This window comes from Perna viridis, chromosome 11 (genome assembly GCF_037379345.1).
Source record: "Perna viridis isolate PV_CMFRI_1.1 ecotype Kerala chromosome 11, ASM3737934v1, whole genome shotgun sequence".
Lineage (NCBI taxonomy): Eukaryota > Metazoa > Mollusca > Bivalvia > Mytilida > Mytilidae > Perna > Perna viridis.
The window spans coordinates 34,049,559-34,067,225 of record NC_142455.1 but is presented as its reverse complement, the minus strand read 5'-3'; the positions used below and the strand labels follow the sequence as shown (position 1 = coordinate 34,067,225).

The window sequence follows — 17,667 nt, the reverse complement described above, 5'->3', positions numbered from 1 at the left end:
CATTAACCAGCAACATGTCGTGTCTGGACATATATAACTTCATAAAGGATTTTTTAAAAAAAGTCTGATATAAATAAAACCAGAAAATAAAGATATATAAATGAAGAAAATATTTTCCTATTTAGTTTTGAACGATATAAGATTTAAAGAATAGTCAAAATAAAAGATAAACATATATTTTAAGTATTTATTTGAAATTGCAAGGCAAACATCAAAGAAATTGGCAAATTTTTAGGAAGTGAAATTTTACAATTTTTTTTTAAGATTTGTATACTTCGACATTCAAACGACGAAGAAACTCTCTCCCACAGGTCAGGCTTCAGTTGGCCCTAAACAACATTATGAATAGGTACAGAGCATTAGTTACCCCTATATACCCAAATAACATTAAAGTAAACTGAAAGTGAAAACAAAATAGTACATACAAAGGCAAGAAATTCTTGACTTGGGGCAGGCGTAAAATTGTGCCGAGGTTAACGTATTTCACAACGTTCCGTCTTTTAAATCTGGCCACTTTGGAAAAACAAAATATTATAAAATTTGATATACCAAAAAATCAGTTGAGAAAGGTATGAGTTTCTTGTTAAAACAGAAAAAGCAACTAATTATAATTATACGTTACACGTATGCACACACAGAGAATTGCTCCAAGTTAACTGACACGCCAGCTCCAGACAAGTTTAAACCTATTATACTCGGCGTCACATAATTAAGATACTGTTAAAATTTGAATAAAAATATTTTCTACGACTTTATTGACACTTACCGTCGTTTAAATTGTCTTAAATGACTTGCTCATTCGTTTAGCCAAACGGCTTCTCCCATAATATTGAATAGTTAAATTCCGATCAGATTTCAATTCTCGGTGCCAATATTTACATTGTAAAAAGTCGGCCATGTTTACAGTGATCGGGTTGCTAGGAGATGTTGTTTATGTTTCAATGGTTTGTCCAAAAACCGAAGAACCCAGAATGCATTTCGGCGTTATTTTGGATATCTGAGATTTACCCATATCCTCAGTGTCTGATATCTCATGCATTCAGTCCAAGTTAAGGTATGGGCAGCAAAACTCTTCAAATTCTTCGTAAAATTGTCGCCACACATAGAAGATTTATCTCGAAAGTCCAATAACTGTCCACATTTTGGTAATCAAAGGCATAAAAAGGGCCGGGAGAAAAGGGGGGTGCACAATAAAATAGAAAATACTTATCTGGTAGAAAATATTAATGTGTATATCCTATCACATCTATAAATCCATAACACTGCATAACTGTTGAAAGAATGGGGATGTATCACATGTATTTCCGCATACGTCATCAGCCAATGAGAATATACCCATATCCTCAGTGTCTGATATCTCATGCATTCAGTCCAAGTTAAGGTATGGGCAGCAAAACTCTACTACAGATTACCACAAACCAAACAAGGATCCATCTACATTAAGTATTACTGCCCAGACAACCTGTTTTCCCAAAACTCAAAATACTTTTATTTAATTTTTTTATTACATTCATTTCAAACAAGAGAACAACAATATATTAATTCATATTATGTAATATGACAAGCCCCTAATAGTCTGCATGTTCTTTGAACAACGATTCGGTCTTTTCAGCTGCGTTTACAGACTTTGCTAGCTTAGATGCTACAATGCCAGCATCAACTAATGAATGCATTCTTGTATAATATTCTACACTTTCCTTGCTAAACCAACCCACATGACTCTTGACTTGATCAACATTATCAACAGATAATGCCATTGTGATTACACATCCAGATCTAAAACTGTGCGGAGTCTCACCATCATAAATTCTAAAAGTAGACAAGTAATATTTTAACCTTTCGTATATTGTTGAATAAGTTACAGACTGGTCAAGGACTCTGCCATTTTCTGACACAAAACGAAATAAATACCCAGTTGATAAATCAACCCCTCGGCGTCTACAAAATTCCACATAATCAAGTAGACCTTTTACCGGAATCATCACATTTTTTATTACAAAGGAATTACTTTTCCTTTTATCTCCCCTGAGTGTTTTACCAAAAGTATGCTTGAACACCAGTCCTGAGGCATCATTTAAAACCTTAACTTCTTGTGCTACAACCATCGAGAGGTCACTGGCCCTATCACCAGCAAAAAACTGAAGCTTAAGCCACGCTTGATCCCTATGCAAAACAAACTGATGTCGAGCAGAGAGGCCAGTTTTTTAATCTCCCTGCTAATGAAAGAACACATTTGTTTCACCTTCGTCAAAAATATCGGTTTTGCTTGCTTTTGAAGAACATGCGACCTGGCCTGTTCTTCCTTAATTAATTTTAAATATTGTTTAATTATAGGGGACGCAGCAGGATTTCCAGTATTAGATACCACATCCCAATCTCTTCCATTTCCATTTTCCTCAAAAAACATTTATCAGTTGCTGGATTATCCCCTCAACAGTTGCGGCTGATAACCTTTTTGGGCAAGCACAAGGGGTTTGTCCATTTTGACCTAGATATTTATATTGGATATTATGTACAATTGTTTTACCAAAAGTATCTTTCCACACTAAGAACTGACGAATTTTGTTTGGTGTGCAAGTGGCTAAAGTTGGGCAGCCAGATCCACGAATAAAAGCAAAAAAAATGTCTGCAAGAAACTATTCTTCTTTTTAAGAGCAGAAGACGACGCTTGCCTCTCATCAAATTCACCAAGCCTGGTCTCAATATACTGCAAATTTATTTCCAGATCCTAAAAACAAAGCAAATTTAATAACAAAATGATACTCTAAACACATATAATGGCCAACGCAAACCTATTTCGTCCGTAATAAACCCTTGTTTTGAAGGAATTCTAACAATTCCAGTTTGACCTTTCTTTCCAAGACAAAAGGAGTGTGTTGAAGCATTTTGTAACCTGGTCCACCAAACAGGTAGTGGGTAAAGCTTTGGAACCACTAAGGTACAAGTAACTTTCTGTTCCTTTAACAAACAAAGTACGGGGAAAATTAACAAAAATGGAGGGAAAACATATAAAGTTGTTTACTTTGCTAAATTCTGAGAAAACACATTTACTCCTGCCAAATTTGGAGTGGGCCAAGGAGTAAAATGGCGTAGAGGACTCCCGTCTTTAGACAACATCACATTAAAATCTAGTGCCATAAGATCAGTCGAATGCGGGCCAAAAAGGGATTCTATCTCTGACCAAGAACTTTGACTTAACATAGTATCTGACGCATTCATCTGTCGTGAGGGTCCATCTGCTGCATTTTGACTAGAGGGTACATAACTAATGTGCAAATCAATATTCTGATCAACTACGTAATGGAAAATTGATTGCAATACCTGATTCAACGTTTGACATTTACATCCCTGATTATTCCAAGCTGCAACAACAGCAATATGATCACATAAAAGATCTGTGCGTGAATTCAACAATGTACCCTGTAGAGCTTTCAAAGATTGAACGATAGCATCAGCTTCCTTTATATGGATATGTCTATCATCGCCTTCACCCCAATAATCACTTAAGACAACCCTCTCTTCACCTTCATGTAATATAGCCCCATACTTAAATCCAGAAGAGTCCGTAGACATTTTAATTGTCTTGTGGAACTTTGACCTCCATGCCGAAAAACCTGACCAATTGTCGAGAAATCTCCAATACTCCAATTCTTCCCTTAAATTACCAGTCACATTAACCAAACGACTGCTCTTGGTTGCATGAGAAATTGCTGCATTCACCTCTCTGCAGAAAAACTTACAACCTTGCACAGCTAATGACATCGAAATGCATTTGCCACAAAAACTGGAAGAATGAAAGCTTGCTTTTGTGAGTCAACATAAAATCCAAGATATTTTTTACAAGGTTCTGGAATAAGGGAAGACTTTTTAAAAGGCAGAGTGTAACACAATCGGGTCAGTAGCTCAAGCATGACGTACGGTAATTTGTTTGCCTCCTCTACAATGTCAAGACTCGAACTTATGTCTCCCCCTTGGGAAACTGCAAATTGATCATCAATATATAATGTATTCATAATGTCAAGGGTTCTCAAGTAGAATGTAGCACCAATGTTTGATATACAAAAGGTGACGCTTTCCATCCAAAAGGTAGCGTTGTGCATGTCATTAAGTAACCCCCAAATTGTATTCCGAAATACGTCTGAGACTCTTTACTTAGAAACACATGATCATAACCTGACTTGTCGTCACATGTTATAATCAGAGCATTCTTTTGAACTAACCTAGGTATATCTGGCAACGTTTCCAAATGAAAAGGGCAGTCCTTCACCCACACATTTAAATATCTCTCATTGTGGCACAAGCGTGGTTTGTTAGATTCAACTGTTAAGGGCATTATAATTTTGGGGGTTTGCAAGTGCCAACTTTGCCTAGAAGTTTTACCGAACCCATAGCAATCCGTTCACACAATTCATTTGCTACAAATTCTGCAAACTGTTCACAACTATTGGAATTTGCGAAGTATTGTTTGGGAGGGAAATCAGAGTCATAATCCTTCCCCTTAAATGTACCCTTAAAGTGTTTGAAAAAATCTTCAACATTAATTCCTTCCTTTAACCATTTCAAAATATCATTTTGATTTGAATTGTCTCCTATAATAGATTGCCAGGCTGGTAAGCATTCATGTACCTGACCGCTCACAAAAAGTTCTGGGTCACGCAGAGGTAGCAAATTAATATCATAATCAACATTGTCACTCAGTACATGTTCCGCTAATGGTACACGAGTCGTAGACGAAGGGATATTCCCTCCAAGTGTTGTCCATGCTGGTTTTTCCCTTATCTTTACTCGTGTTGGATCAAAACCACTGTTTCTTTCCCAGTCGTGAACATAAATAAAAGTGGATTTCACAGTGTAATCATCTTCCCCAATGTTCTATATAAAAACAAACAACGAATTAATAAGAAGTCCTATAAAACCAGCATGGAATCACCAAAGGGGAAATCCCCTCGCCTAAAATTCGCGTGAGTAATCCCACTAGGGCATCAGTGTCCCTTAAATTGCGGACGAAGGAATTTCAAATTAACAACTTTAACTACAAGTATTAGATGTGTGGTAATCCCATGTACAAAAAATCCACATTTATTAAAGTTTCGGCATCTTTAAACTATATTTATTATCTGTGAACCTTTATTACTTAAATGATATATTCAAATACATGTATAACCATTGAGAGACTTTAATATATATTACATGAAAGTTAAAGTTTTATTTGCTCTTGGCGGCCTTCATTTTAATACAGTCCTTCACTTGATGTGTTGTGCTTTCGCAAAATAAGCATGCACCCCTTGGTCGATAGTATCGTGGTCTACCTCTAAAGTTTTGCTGGAAAGTAGATGCAGGATGCGGTGGTGGACAAAATGGAAAATGTGGCATTCCATACATTGATGAAGTTTGAAGTTGAGGGTAAACATTATGTAGCGGTGAATTTTCTGGGTGCGGTCCCAAACTATTGACACTATGATTATTTTTGGATTCACTTTTCGTATCGGGCTGTTTTTCCTTTAGACATTTTGCAATGGCCTTGGAGATAGCATCAGCCGCTTTCTCCTAAGACAGACACAAAGCAGCTACGTCAATTTTCCCCTGATGGCGATTTGCCTGTCGAGCAAGCTCCACAAACATATCAGCTTCCTCACGACCGACGTTTCTGGATATTTTCGCTAATTCTTCTAACGTTAAAAGAATCAAAGGGTTGCTTGGCTCATCCTGAAGACAAAGGGTCCACACCTTTTCTTTGAATTCTTTTACGGCTTCAACTTTTGCAGTTTTCTCAAGTGAAGCTATTCTGTCCTCCAAATCCGAATCTTGGTCTCTTTTACGTTTCCCGCCAGTAGCCTTACCATTTGTCTCATCAGAAGCATTTGATGATGTAGAGGGAGTATTCTAAAAAACAAACGATAAATGTTTGAATATTTTAAGGGAGTACTATCGTTTCAAACGAAAAGTTGTCATGTCTTATTTGATAAAGCTGTACATAAATGAATAATACACAAATTAGTTTACCAATTTCAACTGGTACTCACTGATAAAAATATGATGGGATATGGAGTCAATACACAAGAAACATAATCCTTATAAATATATTGATAGATGGGGCAATTGAAACGACCCTTTTCATAGAGTAGCTCAAAATTTCGTTTAATGATAAAAATAATTCGGATATACTTCTTAAATTTTAAAACAATATTACTGTCTGTCATGCTTGTAGACATGTTCGTATATATTATATGTATTCAAAACGGGATAACTTGATACCAAACAATCGAGTTGACCTCAAAATAAAAGGCATTGTAATTCTGTATTAGTGGTTGACAGTTTCAAATATTATCAATACATGCTAAGTAAATGAAGTCAAATCATCATTCATACGTAGGCGTAATTATAAATATAGACCTTGACTAAATTCTGTGAGGTATATAAAAGTGATCTAAAAAGATCTATCATGAAAATCGGACAAAACCAAATGCATCCGGTCTAACATAAATGTCATTTATACAAGTTCATCACACATAGCAATTATTTAACTTGTATTGACTTGCCCGTAAACGGTTGTAAAACATTCATTTTCCGTTAAAACTCCAAAAACCAAAATAATCAAACTGAACATCTTATAACTAAGCTAATTTGCTTACACCAGTAAATACCAAAATGAATACAAACAAAAATAGGAATTGGGGATTAAAATATGTACACAATGGAATTGTTAGTAATATTTATAGCCATTGATTTGCATATATAACTATAAAGTACGAATATTGAACATTGAAACTATTCATTTTCCACGTGACCATCCAAACAGGTTTGTTTACTGGGTGTACATATCTGTTTTTGGAATGTATTTAATGTCAATCAATATAAACAGTTATCCAATCAGATGAATGATTCAAAATTGACAGCGGTCAGTCCACCAATAACACACAAGAGGCGTATTCAGAGTAATGAGATTTCGTACAATATTTTAGAACTAATAACATTTTTCATATAAATTTTGAGTAGGTTACCATACAAGTATTCCAAAGCAGCTATCTTAAATTTCACATTATTTAAATATGTTTTCGACAAATTCATTGTTTTCAGCTAAAAGAATGAAGTAAAATACTCGGTAGTTATCTCGGTTGAAAGGAAAAAAACTAAACATGAGTAGGGTAAACTACGAATACCTACATAATCTAGGGACGATCTATATATAGATGTAGGTAATTACTTTTGTGCATGCTCTACCCTCCCGACTTACTTTACATACATGTTTTGTAGTCAGTATCCAGTCATTTAATATGAAAACTATGAAATCCTATTGACAGTGTATTGCCAATCATTTCTTTTAGTATCATTATCCATCTGTTTCATGGATACACGCGGTTATAGCTAAGACGTGTGGCAGAGTGAAATGTTGATAGTTTATTGTATTTTATATACTCATAACTGTTTTATATCTTTATTAATTATTTAACTGTTTTCTCTAATAAAAATCATTAAAACAATCAATGTTTACTTAGTCTCTGTCTCTAGTACTTTCTATATAACACTATATAAGGATTAGTCTATATCTATAGGTCAGTTTATGGGTCATTGGTTTTGAGCGGGAATGTTTCTTTTGTTCTGGACACTCTATTGAAAACTATTTAAGAAGGAAGCCATAATTTATTTTCTTTGAACTTCAACATAATTTGAATAAATCTAAAGTCTGTGGAAGATTTAATAGTGCAATGAAGGTCAGTTTCTTTCCTTACAATAACAGTTACCTTAATAGTTATTTTAATCATCTGTTTTGTGGAGATAATATTGTTTATTAATTTACAATATTTGATTGATTAATTGGTGTGTAAAATATGTGTGATCCTGTGAATGAATGCTAAAACCTTATAAACAGATATAGATAAAGTGTGAATAACAAATAATCGATAACAGTAATATTGAGGTAATAATAATATTATAGTTTTGTGAATAAAATAATAAAATGGTTAAAATCCAAACTTGTGTACTTAAACTTACAAGTAAAATTGAGGTGTTACAGACAACAGTATAACAATTTATAAACTTAAAAATCCTTAAAAGATAAATTGTTTATTAAATATTCTAAATCAAGGGAAATAACTACGTTTTCATATTTTTAACACATTAGTTATTATGTTAATATTGTTCCTTCAGGTGGAATGAACAGCTTATGTAATAATTGTACTGTCCCTGGAAAACGAGGCCTCTTGCACCTCATGCAAGGTGTGTTTATGTGTATTGTTCACATTTTGTATCAAATGTAATGTCATTGTATTGTCTTTGTATTGTCGTGTCTAAAAAAGCTAAATGTCTTGCTTAATTATTTCGATTTATTTTATGTTTATATATATATATGTGCAGAGTATTATAAAGATGCATTCTCAAAGATGTGCATACTAAAATATAGTATTGATGTGCTTATATTGATCAGAATGCATTAAACTCATTTTGATAACTAGATATAGTAAAGATATAGTTTCGTAATTTTAATGGTGTAGATAGGAAATAATATGTTTTTCCTATGCATAATATGTATGTAACGCAATTTTAATCGTGTAGCTTGTTATTTAATTATTGTAATTATTATTTCAGGGCCTTTTTCGTTTGTAAAACATATCCACATATGATGAAATAAAGAACCCTGACACTCAGATTACTTGTTTATTTTATTGGTAATTTTGGACCAATTTTACACTGGCGCCCACGTAGTTTTCATCTGGATGTGTATCGCCAGCTGGACCTTACAATTATTGTACGTAGTGATCACGTGAATATTTGGACGATCACCTGTATACGTCATCGATAGTTCGAACTTGTTACGTCACGGATATGACATGTCAGACATTTTTATACGTCATAGCTAGCTTAGAAGTTTCGTCACAGTGACTTTGTACCTGTACTTCCGGAAGATCGAAACAGAACAACGTGCTTTACAGTGGATACAGATACAGTGCATATTAAGGTCAGTAATCAATGTAAATGTTTTTGTTTGTATATGTTTGTAAATGTCTAATGTTTTGTCATTTAATTGTGTACTGTGTTTGTAATTTACGGAAAAGTTAAACGTTAGAAAAAACTTTGCGAATTTTTTCATCATACGAATTGTTTTGTGTTTGGAACTTATACTTTAGGTGAAATTTAGATTGAAACATATTTGAAGCTAATATCCCCTCTTTACATTGTCTTACCCCCCTTTTCGCCAAGGCCAAAGGTCAGCCGGAAGTACATGTAAGTGAACCAGAAGTTGCCTGGTACCTTTGTTTACATAGCAACAACCTACTTTCACATTTTTTTTCCAATTTACATATTAAAACTTTATGAAAGGTTAATTATGCATTCACTTTAGTTATATTTATAAAAAAAATATTTAATACATTTGTGGCCTTAGCTAGACTTAGTGGATTTTTTATGAAACTTCAGCAACATATATTATCTAGCATATCCCTATTTCGTATTAGGTAACATTGTTTATCCATAACTGGCTGCATCTTTACACGTATAGGTGAAGCTTATGCTTGGTACTTTAGTACAACTTAGTTCATTCATTGTGTTGTGTTTGTATGTAACTGCCTTTATTTTGTCCAATTGTGTTGTTTGTAAATTGTACATGTGCATTGTATTACTTGTATTACTTGTAGTGCATATTGAAATATGAAGATAGGTTAAAAGGTTAAACAGCTTGATATATATATAAAAAAAGAAACAAACAAACGCTACCTTGGTATTTTAAAGCATTAGTTTGATTTAAACTTTAAAAAATAAATAGGTTAAATTGAATTTAATTAAAATTTAAAATCAGTTAATAAGACCTAAATTGAATTAAACTGATAAAACAATTACAGTGTGAGATAGTAGTTCCCCAGTTAAATATTCATTAATAACGATACCCCAAGACATACTTTACCTGCATATACCTACCTTACCCGCATGTGCATACCTGACTATATTTAACTTACCTGCATGTACATACCTTACCTGCATGTACTAATCTTGCGTTATTGTACCTACCTTTTATACGTGATATAAATTTGTGCGTATTACGGTTTATTTTGTTTACATCGTGTTCTTTTGAAATTGGTTTGTAAACGTAAAAGCTTTTCAACCCATATCCAAGTTTAGCTTTTGTATCCTGAAAGGTAAGTCATTGTGTATATTATTGTACATATTGTTCTACTTTCAGATCTGTAAAAGTTGATTGACTTTATCAGACTTACAGTTGTGACTTATAGCTTAACTTAGTTATTTCTTGAGATTTCATAGTCAGCACATTTACTTAAGACATCTTTGTCTTTATTAGATTTCTCTTTTACTGAGATTTTGTTTCTACTTTACATTTTTTTGACTTCAATTATTACTTGATATTACTACATTACCATGGCAGAAAAAGGACCATCAGAAAATGACTTGAAATTATTGGAACTTATTAAAAAGGAGATGAAAGGTAAACCTAAGACACCCGAATATGAAGAGAAGTGGGTTAGACAACTACTCCAAGGTATGAAGAGTGAGCCTGAGGAAGTTCACCCATCTGATAGAGGCACAAGGTATATACCATCACTTAAGCGAGAACCACCCAAAATATCCTGTTTTTCTGGCGCAAACCACAAGAATGAAACAACTTATGATCTTTGGAAGTATGAAGTAACATCTTTGATGGAAGACCAGATGTATGACCATGAAAGTATCAACTATTCAGTCAGAAGATCACTCAAAGGAGAAGCAGGTAGAGTTGCCATGCACCTTGGATCACATGCCTCTTTGACTGAAATACTCTACAAGTTGGAAAGTATATATGGCGCAGTGGAAAGTAAAGAAGAATTATTAGCCGACTTTTACAGAGCGAAACAGAAAGATGACGAAAGTGTAACAACATGGAGCTGTCGACTTGAAGACATCTTAGGTAAAGCAGTTACAAAATGATTGGTTCACCACTCTGAGAAAGATGATATGTTGAGATCGATGCTTTGGACTGGGTTAAAGACATCTCTAAAAGACGTATCCGGCCATAAATATGATAGTCTAAGGACATTCGACGAGCTGAGAGTAGCATTGAGACATATTGAGAGAGATCATGAAGAGAGCATACCATCAGCAAAGAAACCACAGATTGCAAAGTCCGCAACAAAAGAACCAGATGAACCGGAGAAGGATAAGCTAGATGAACTTACTGGTCTTGTATTACAGCTTACTACTAGAATGGATTCCTTCGAGAAGACCCATCATGGAAACTTTGGAAATAGAGGAAGAGGGTATAGAAAGAACAACTACCAAGATAGACAAAACTGGCAGAGGAACTAAAGAAGTCAATATTCAACCAAGACCATCAACCAAAGTAAAGAAAGTAGATGTTATAGATGTGGGCAGATTGGGCATATCAAGAATGGCTGCAGAGTCAGATTGAGCAGTGATTTAAACTCCAACAAGCCATTGAGGAAGGACCATCAATAGGCTTATGTGACAGACTAGGTCCTACAGAGACAACAGACGATAAACCGAAAGTACCACCTGGATTGTTTGGGAAACCAACAGAGAGTGATGTATTGCTGGAAGGAACATCTGTTAAGGCTCTATTGGATTCAGGCTCCACAGTCTCCACTGTCAGTAGAACTTACTATCATCAACATCTAGCAGCTAGTTTACAATTACATTCCATTAAGGAGCTATTAGACATTGAGTGTGCTGGGGGACAACAACTTCCATATGATGGCTACCTTGAGGCCCAAATGAAGATGGACTTGGATAGCACAGACCATGCCTATTTACTACTTGTGGTACCAGATACTCCATACAACACACATGTCCCAGTACTCTTAGGTACCAACATCCTTACACCACTGATTGAGTCATTGAAGGAACAGCATTGAACCAGTTTTCTACAGACATGCCACCTTACAACACCTTGGTATTTAGTCTTCAGAGCTATCATCCTGCGAGAAAAAGAACTTCAGAGAAATTACCATGTCCTAGCTGTTATTAAGAATGCTGATAAGAAGGCGATTACCATTAAACCTAACACATCTTGCCAGATCATCGGTTTTGTAGACAAGGAAATGCCTTATGTTACAACGCCAGCCATGCTACACCCATCTAAGCTACAACCAAACCACCCAGACCTTGAAGTAGAGCCAGGACTTGTACAGTACCAATATAAGACCAATGAGAATGTCAACGTTCAGATAGCCAATGTATCAACAAGAACCATTGTTATACCACCACATGCTGTATTATGCGAACTTCAGCCAGTTACCATCCAACAACAAGAGGCTCAATCAACACCATCTTCAACATCTGTACTTGATTTGATTGAAATTACCAGAAGTGACTTGACCGAAGACCAATTACATAAGGGAAAAGAACTGAGAGTTTCTACGACATCTTTGCTAAAAATGACACCGACATTGGAAATACAGAAGTAAAACATCGAATCGACCTGCTTGATGAAAGACCTTTTAAGCAGCGGTAAAGGCGAATACCACCAGCCATGTATGACGAAATAAAGGCTCATCTACAGCAGTTGCTGTCAAATAGTACCATCAGATCATCACATAGACCCTGGACGTCCAATGTAGTCTTAGTACGCAAGAAGAATGGGACGTTAAGGATGTGCGTCGACTACAGAGAACTTAACCAGAAGACGAAGAAAGACAGCTATGCCTTACCCCGAATTGAGAAACTATTAGACTGCCTAGCCGGCAATACCTTCTTTTCAACGGTCGACATGAAAAGTGGATATCATCAGGTGGAAATATTGGAAAATCATAAGGAACGAACGGCCTTCACTGCTGGACCACTCGGATTTTACGAATATAATAGAATGCCCTTCGGATTGACCAACTCGCCAGCAACCTATCAACGAATGATGGAACAGTGTCTTTCGGATCTTCATCTCCGAATATGCTGCATCTTTATCGACGACGTCATCATCTTTGGTAGGAACTATGAAGAACACCTAGGAAACCTTCGACTTGTCTTCGACAGAATCCGACAGCACAATATGAAATTAGCGCCGGACAAATGTTCATTTTTCAAGAGGAAAGTTGAATACGTCGGCCACATCGTCTCAGAAGAAGGAGTCGAAATTGATCCTGAGAAGACAGAGAAAGTTGTCAACTGGCCTAAACTATCGGGCCCAGAAGATGTCAGACGTTTTTTAGGATTTGTTGGATACTACAGGCGGTTCATCAGGAATTTCAGTACCATCAGCAAACCATTGACTGACCTGATGCCCATCCCAACATCCAAGAGATCCAAGAAACATCAACAAAAGCCCTGGACCTGGGGAGTTGAGCAGGAGGAAGCTTTCACCAGACTGAAGGAACTGTTAGTAACAGCACCAATCCTTGGGTATGCCAACAGTAGACTTCCACTTGAGCTCCACACCGATGCCTCGGGTACAGCACTAGGAGCCGTGCTTTATCAGGAACAAACAGACGGGAAGGTCATCAGCTACGCCAGCAGAGGATTGTTGAAGTCAAAACAGAGATACCCACCACACAAGAGGGAGTTCCTGGCCTTGAAGTGGGCAGTTTGTGAGAAGTTCCAGGACTACCTGTTTGGAACCAAGTTCACTGTGCTGACCGACAACAATCCCATGACATACGTGCTTACCTCGGCTAAACTTGATGCAACAGGACACAGGTGGTTGGCTGGATTGGCAGCATTCGATTTCGACATCATCTATCGTCCTGGAAAGCAGAATGTAGATGCTAATGCCTTAAGTCGCCTGCCTTTCGACAAGACAGACACAGAAACCATCTCTGAAGAGTCCGTCCAGGCAATTTGCAACTTGTCCGTCCAACCAGCATATATAGAGAGTTTAGCCATAGACCCGTCATCAGTACCAGCAGATGAGGATGATGATATACCAGATAACATCATAGACTGGACAAGAGCACAGGCAGCTGATCCCACTATAGGACAATTTGTACAGTTTGTGAAGGAAGGAAGAAAACCCACTGTAACTGAAGTTGGACCAACACCACTACTTAGACAGTTCGATCGCCTTCATTTTGACAACAACATATTTTACAGGATTGTACAGAACGATGACAATACCATCACCAAACAACTTGTATTACCCTCGGCACATGTTGCTATCGTAATGAAAGCACTTCATGATGATATGGGTCACCCTGGAAAGGATAGAACTCTGGCACTTGTCCGTGAAAGATTCTACTGGCCCGGCATTGACAGACAGGTGGAGGAGTGGATTAAGCAGTGCGGAAGATGTATCCGTAGAAAGACACCGGACAAACAGAGAGCGCCCTTGGTCAGCATCATGACGCAGTTTCCATTGGAACCTGTCTGCCTGGACTTCCTGTCTCTTGAGCTATCTAGAGGAAGATATCAACACATCTTAGTGATCACCGACCACTTCACTAGGTACGCGCAAGCAGTTCCAACTCGAAACCAGACAGCGAAAACCACTGCTCAGCCTCTCTTCGACAACTACATCGTCTACTACGGTATACCACAGCGAATTCATTCTGACCAAGGAGCCAATTTTGAGAGCAATGTCATCAAAGAATTGTGCGCCCTTACCGGAATGAAGAAGTCCCGCACTACCAGATACCATCCTATGGGAAACGGAATGACCGAAAGGTTCAACCGCATTCTACATGGGATGCTTGGAACAATGGTCACACAAGAAATCCAACTGGAAGTCATATGTAACACCACTGGTCCACGCCTACAACTGCACCAGGCATGAAGCTACAGGAGTATCTCCGTTTTTACTGATGTTTGGCAGAAATCCCAGACTACCGATAGATGTCGCTTTTGGTCTGCATAGGAATAGGAAGAAGCCTACTGGCAAGTATATACAGGATCTACGCGACAGACTGAGCCATGCTTACCAGTTAGCAGCTGAAGCTTCCCAACAGGCACAGGCCAGACAGAAAGACACCTATGACTCCAATGCCCGAGGAGCTGACGTCAGGAAAGGTGATCGTGTGCTAGTGAAGGTAGTTGCTCACGAGGGAAAGCACAAGTTGGCAGACATCTGAGAAGAAACACCATATGTGGTTACAGAACAGCATAACCCAGACATCCCAGTTTTCACTGTTATTCGGGAAGATGGTATAGGTAGAACACGGACTCTACACAGAAACGTGTTACTTCCAATTGGTTTTGTTAGAGATGCTGCACCACCAACTCCAAAGCCAAGACCAGTACCAAGACCACGAACCAGACAACAGACTGAACAGAAGGACCGGTCAACTGTTGATGAGTCAACTGATGAATCCTCGGATGAAACAGAAGACGAATCTATAGTTGGATATGTGTTGACGACTGATAGTGGAGCTAAACCCGCTGATGAACCAGTTCAACCAACACATGAGGATCCAATTCTGAATGGGGACGCCCACTTTGAGGAAACTCAAGCTGTAGAACTGGAAACAGAAACAACAGGAAGCGTTTCCGATGATGACATGGCATATCTCCAACAGGCAGAATCACCTGTACAAGAGCAACCTGCCTATGTAAGGTCACCGGTTCCTGTCAGAAGGTCAACCAGAGAGCGGAGACCACCTGCTTGGCTTTCATCTAACCAATATGACACCAGTATGTCTGCTGTCTGTAAACCAATTCCACCAACAGTTATAACACCAGATTGGCTTCAGAAGGTTGAGTGTATTTCATCTTTGGCACAGACTCATTTATTTACCGGCATGGAAAACGACGCTGCAAGAACCATCCTCGACATCGTCTGCCAGAAGTAGAGAAATGACGGGACGTCATTTTACAGTCGGGGGGAGTGTGTGGCAGAGTGAAATGTTGATAGTTTATTGTGTTTTATATACTCATAACTGTTTTATATCTTTATTAATTATTTAACTGTTTTCTCTAATAAAAATCATTAAAACAATCAATGTTTACTTAGTCTCTGTCTCTAGTACTTTCTATATAACACTATATAAGGATTAGTCTATATCTATAGGTCAGTTTATGGGTCATTGGTTTTGAGCGGGAATATTTCTTTTGCTCTGGACACTCTATTGAAAACTATTGAAGAAGGAAGCCATAATTTATTTTCTTTGAACTTCAACATAATTTGACTAAATCTAAAGTCTGTGGAAGATTTGATAGTGCAATGAAGGTCAGTTTCTTTCCTTACAATAACAGTTACCTTAATAGTTATTTTAATCATCTGTTTTGTGGAAATAATATTGTTTATTAATTTACAATATTCGATTGATTGATTGGTGTGTAAAATATGTGTGATCCTGTAAATGAATGCTAAAACCTTATAAACAGATATAGATAAAGTGTGAATAACACATATTCGATAACAGTAATATTGAGGTAATAATAATATTATATTTTTGTAAATAAAATAATAAAATGGTTAAAATCCAAACTTGTGTACTTAAACTTATAAGTAAAATTGAGGTGTTACAGACAACAGTATAACAATTTATAAACTTAAAAATACTTAAAAGATAAATTGTTTATTATATATTCTAAATCAAGGGAAATAACTACGTTTTCATATTTTTAACACATTAGTTATTATTTTAATATTGTTCCTTCAGGTGGAATAAACAGCTTATGTAATAATTGCACTGTCCCTCGAACACGAGGCCTCTTGCACCTCATGCGAGGTATGTTTATGTGTATTATTCACATTTTGTATCAAATGTAATGTCATTGTATTGTCTTTGTATTGTCGTGTCTAAAAAAGCTAAATGTCTTGCTTAATTATTTCGATTTATTTTATGTTTCATATTTTTCAAGTAAATCGTACAGCGATTCCGCCGTTTTGCTGTTATATATATATATATAAATATATATGTGCAGAGTATTATAAAGATGCATTCTCAAAGATGTGCATACTAAAATATAGTATTGATGTGCTTATATTGATCAGAATGCATTAAACTCATTTTGATAACTAGATATAGTAAAGATATAGTTTCGTAATTTTAATGGTGAAGATAGGAAATAATATGTCTTTCCTATGCATAATATGTATGTAACGCAATTTTAATCGTGTAGCTTGTTACTTAATTATTGTAATTATTATTTCAGGGCCTTTTTCGTTTGTAAAACATATCCACATATGATGAAATAAAGAACCCTGACACTCAAATTACTTGTTTATTTTATTGGTAATTTTAAACCAATTTTACAGACGCTCTTGGAATACCACTTATATTCAAGACTTGTGCGTGAATTGAATGCTAAAAATATGCCTACGTAAATATGGTTATCGAAATTCTGACACTAAAATATTAGAAATACATCTAGTAATCATATAATCATCAATCAAACTCTTTCATAATCAGGTAGTCAAACATCACATGAGAAGGTTCATTCTATGAAAAAAGGGTTACAAAAAATGTTACTCACAAGATCTTGATCTGACAGATTCTGGCCACCCCGACCAAACTCATTGGCATAGAGTATGAGGCAATGAAGGGCCCATCTAGCTTCAGCAATGTTGTTTTCTCTGCCAGCAAGCTGGAGCACTTCCTCAAGCTCCTCCCCTGCTATGGGTTTAACATGTCCTTCCATTTCCTCCAGCTGAAGATCTTCTGTCTTTACCTCTTTCTGCACCCTCGCCAAAGCTTTTAATGACTCGGGTTGGCCACCCCTTATTCTCTTTATCACTGGCAATAATTTCATTCCTTTCAATGAATGCTTCTTTTTCAATACTGTAGGCAACACCAT

General features: G+C 36.5%; 3 pseudogenes; 1 reads left to right on the top strand and 2 right to left on the bottom strand.

Annotated features, from left to right (window-relative positions):
• Positions 1-1,568: 1,568 nt before the first annotated feature.
• Positions 1,569-2,367, bottom strand: LOC148603830 (uncharacterized; annotated as a pseudogene).
• A 2,762-nt stretch (positions 2,368-5,129) lies between these two features.
• Positions 5,130-17,667, bottom strand: LOC148603828 (uncharacterized; annotated as a pseudogene).
• On the top strand, positions 10,369-11,858 carry LOC148603829 (uncharacterized; annotated as a pseudogene).